Source organism: Adiantum capillus-veneris, chromosome 8 (genome assembly GCF_014529385.1).
Source record: "Adiantum capillus-veneris isolate H3 chromosome 8, ASM1452938v2, whole genome shotgun sequence".
NCBI classification, from domain to species: Eukaryota; Viridiplantae; Streptophyta; class Polypodiopsida; order Polypodiales; family Pteridaceae; genus Adiantum; species Adiantum capillus-veneris.
Window position 1 is genome coordinate 57,066,058 of NC_140938.1, and position 4,956 is coordinate 57,071,013.

Here is a 4,956-nt window from a genome sequence, read left to right on the forward strand (position 1 = left end):
ATATATTCCATTGTGGAATGTAGTTCTCCCTCTGGCTATCCTTTGCAACCCAATGCTTCTTGTTCGAATTGTAACATTTAATGCACTAGTAACTTGTGTGTAGCGGAAATTGATTACATAGTGAGCATTTCATTAAGTACAAGTTCCTAATGAGCATAGAGAGAATACTTAATTTGAGAATGCAACATAGCAATTTACACCTATCTAATTTGGCATTGACACTACTTGAAAAAAGAGAGAAATAGAACAATTGACAATAGTTGAGGACCAGATTTACATGGAGCCGGTTCCCCCCTCCATAAAGGCTTTGTATTATAGCTTCTCCCATCAAAGGAGACTTTTGTACAATACAATTCTTGTGTTCCATGAAAAACTCGTTGGTGCAATGAAGATGGAAGCTTCATACACCAAATTATGCTTGAAAAACACACCTAGGGTCCCTAACCTCGGTCCCAAGACCTCACACACCTTCAAAAATGTTGAGAGCTAGCAGGGAATGAGGAAAGATTGAGAGGAAGAAGGTGTATCTTACGAGAAAGAAGTACTCTTCTCACATAATTACTCTAATAGCATAGCTTAGCTTAGTAATTAGCATGGTAGAGGAGATGAGCATACCATTGAAGCTTGGCTCTTGGTTGGATTTGCATTCCATAGCCAAGAGTTGTTGGTGTAGGCCTCTACTTCTCAATGCTCGGAGAAGGAGATGGATTTCTTCTTGCACACATGAGTTGTGTGTGTGTATGTGTGTATGTAGCATTGCGTTAAAAGTAAAATGCAGCCCTCTCTCTCTCTCTCTCTCTCTCTCTCTCTCTCTCTCTCCCCTTGGTCGACCCCTCTTGCTAATTGCTCATACTGGCCTCCCATTGGCTCCTGTAAAGCTTAGCCAATCACAAATTAGAAGCATAATTGATAGCCTTTTGACAAGTGTCCCCCTTTCCCCTTTTGTGAGAGCTTTAGGTAATTAAATAATTCAATTAAACCCTCATTGGACCTCTTAGTCTTCTGGCCAATAGCAATCAGGCAAGCCATTGGGCTGTTGGATGCTCATTGGACCCCTTGATAGACTGTCCAATAGTCTTCTAGGGAGCTTAACCTCTATTGGTTCTTTTATCAAGCATTTTTTAAATTGATTAGACTAACTTTACTCTAGCTTAATTCTCATTGGTCCACCTCTATGGCCATCCAATAGGATTTGAGGGGAGCATGGGGGCAACTGGCCTAGGAGCCTGGCATGTGTCTAGTATTCCCTTTGTGTAAAGGGGGAGCTTTGGAGTGTGTGTGTGTGTGTGTGTGTGTGATCCCCTACTAAAAGGACTCGCCCCCTCCTTCCTAGGGATATGGAAAGACTTTTTAGTCTTCCCATGACCATCACAATTTCCCCTACTTTGGCCTTTGGACAATTGAGTTAATTTTTGGAACTTCAGCCTATGGAAGTCTTAATGGAGCTGAACCTTAGGTCTTTTAAGCCCCATTGAAACACATTGCTCTTTTGTAGACTGTCCCCCTTTGGATCCCTATTCTCCCTCCTTTGGATCCTTGCAGAGACCAGTCTGGCAGCCTTACCAATATTCTAGCTTTTACTCCCCTGGTACTTTCCCATATTAAATGATCGGTTTAACATGAGAAAATCATTTGGGAGAATTAGATATTAATTTTTATGACATTGCCTCTCTCTTAAAATCATAGTCGTCCTCGACTATGAGGTAGAGAAGATAAAGCTTAGTCATTAGTCCGTTTGCTAACGTGTAGAGAATCCTTATTTTACCCTACGACACCATTACAGAATGGATGACTAGTCCATTTGGTGCTTGAGAGCCTTAGCTTCTGCAAGCATGTCTGCACTTTAGTCCGTATCAATCTTCCATAGTAGAGTAACAAACTCTACTTGGTGTTCAAGAGACATCGTCCCCACAAACATGATCCTAAGCACGCATACTTATTAACATGTGTGCACAATAAAGAAAAAGAGAGTCTTATAAGACAAAAACTTTGTTCATTTATACATATTTACATTTGCTTACTCTAGGGAATCATTGTATGCATGTGTAGTGGAAATTGATAGGAGTATTTTATTAAGAACAAGTTCCTAATGAGCATAGAGAGAGTACTTAATTTGAAAAACCAACATAGAAATTTACACCTAGCTAATTTGGCATTGACAATTCTTGAAAAGAGAGAGAAATAGAACAATTGACAACAGTTGAGGACCAGATTTACATGGAGCCGGTCTTCCCTCCGTAAAGGCTTTGTATTATAACTTCTCCGATCAAAGAAGACTTTTGTACAATACAATTCTTGTGCTCCTTGACAAAACTTGTTGGTGCAATGAAGATGGAAGCTTCATACACCAAATTATGCTTGAAAAACACACCTAGGGTCCCTAACCTCAGTCCCAAGACCTCACACACCTTCAAAAATGTTGAGAGCTAGCAGGGAATGAGGAAAGATTGAGAGGAAGAAGGTGTATCTTACGAGAAAGAAGTATTCTCCTCACATAATCATTGAGAGGAAGAAGGTGTATCTTACGAGAAAGAAGTATTCTCCTCACATAATCACTCTAATAGCATAGATTAGCTTAGTAATTAGCATGGTAGAGGAGATGAGCATGCCATTGAAGCTTGGATCTTGGTTGGATTTGCATTCCATAGCCAAGAGTTGTTGGTGTAGGCCTCTACTTCTTAATGCTTGGAGAAGGAGATGGTCGACCCCTCTTGCTAATTGCTCATGCTGGCCTCCCATTGGCTCCTGTAAAGCTTAGCCAATCACAAATTAGAAGCATAATTGATAGCCTTTTGACAAGTGTCCCCCTTTTCCCCTTTTGTGAGAGCTTAGATAATTAAATAATTCAACTAAACTCTCATTGGACCTCTTAGTTTTCTGGCCAATAGGAATCAGGTAAACCATTGGGCTGCTGGATGCTCATTGGACCCCTTGGTAGACTGTCCAATAGTCTTGTAGGGAGCTTAATTTCTATTGGTCCTTTTATCAAGCATTTTTTAAATTGATTAGACTAACTTTACTCTACCCTAGTTTTCATTGATTAGACTAATTTTACTCTAGCATAATTTTCATTGGTCCACCTCTATGGCCATCCAATAGGATTTGAGGGGAGCTTGGGGGCAACTGGCCTAGGAGCCTGACATGTGTCCAGTATTTCCTTTGTGTAAAGGGGGAGCTTTGGAGTGTGTGTGTGTGTGTGTTTCTCTCTCATCCCCTACTAAAAAAGGGCTCGCCCCCTCCTTCCTCAGGATGTGGGAAGACTTTTTAGTCTTCCCATGACCACCCAATTTCCCCTACTTTGGCCTTTGGACAATTGAGTTAATGGAGCTGAACCTTAGGTCTTTTAAACCCCATTGAAACATATTGCTCTTTTGCAGACTGTCCCCCTTTGGATCCCTATTTTCCCTCCTTTGGATCCTTGCAGAGACCGGTCTGGCAGCCTTACCAATATTCTAGCTTTTACTCGCCTAGTACTTCCCCATATTAAATGATCAGTTTAACATGAGAAAATCATTTGAAAGAATTAGATATTTATTTTTATGACACGAACAACCTAAGTGTATAAGATACATAGTTGAAATGCTATTTATATTGGTTTAGTGCCAGTTTTTTGGTACTCTTATGCTTATGTATCTAATTGCTCATTTTTTACCGTGTTCATCTCTACAATTGTACACACTTAGCTAGACCTAGTTCTCTTTGTATTGTGAGTCTACTTATACTAGTTTAGCTCTAGTCCTCCATGACTATGTGACTTGTTCCATTTCAAGTCTTGGTTTGTCTCAAAGCCTCCTAAATTTTGGCAAATTTTGGAATCAACTATCCATTTTGGTGATCATGGTGGCTTAGCTTGTACAGCTTTGACAAGTCCCCTCTGTTTAGTATGTTGACCACATGAGGTCAACGACACCGCAAAAAGCACGCCAAGTAAAGAGTTGGAATTTGAAGTACTATAGGTAGGGTCCAAAGAAAGTCATTGGTCTGGTCTTGAGTCAGACTTAGAGACAAAAATGGGGTGCCGAGTGCGATGTAGGACGAGAACAGATCGAGCTAACAAGTTGCATGCATGTGGATAGGCACTACCTTGAGGAAGTAAAGAGAGAAGAATCTGGTAGAAAACCCAAACTCAAGTGTTACTTGAGAGAAATTGATGTCATCATCTCTGAATATTTCAAAAACTCGCAAAACAAAGAAATTCACTTCCCTTTCAGGGGGATGCCAACAATTTGTGCAAGGTGACAATGAAGGTCCCAATCAAAGGGAACATACCAGATACCATTGATGCAGACATTCTCAGAGTTCAGAAGTTAAATATTGAAGCATTGACACCAGTAGAATTGTATGAGTATACATCAAAGGATGAACATAACAAGAGGAAGGAAGACAATCGTCAAAATCAAGTTTTTGAGATTCAAAGACAATAAAAAAATGGACTTCGATATACAATTATAGGCCATCAAATCATTTTTCCAATCAAACAACTCTTTTCTATGGATTTTCCAAGAGGAAATCCTAAAAAATTGGGCTAATTTTTACCAATTGTACATATTTTCCTCTAAATCTAGCTGGGAATTTTCCTTTTCCTCTTCCTCTCAGCTGGCATTTTCAAATTTCAAAACGGCATGATTGCAAGCTGAGACACAATTTTCTCAAACGCTGATTTAGAGGCTTTTGAAAAGTGAACAAAGGCAAAAGTAATCAGAGTTTGAAATTATATTGAGTACTTTTCCTTAAAACTTGAAGGATAGTGCCAAAAATTGGTAATTTCCCTATCCTCCAAGCGAGCGTTCTATCATTGTTCAAGGGAGTTGTTCTTCAATTTAGTAAAGATAAACCGATGAGGAATTGCATCTACCCACAATTGTCAATAGTATGCTGAGAAAGCTAAGAAATTAAATATAGTGATTAGACTTTATCACAAAATTCTCAGGAAAATACCTTCAAAGACCTACTACA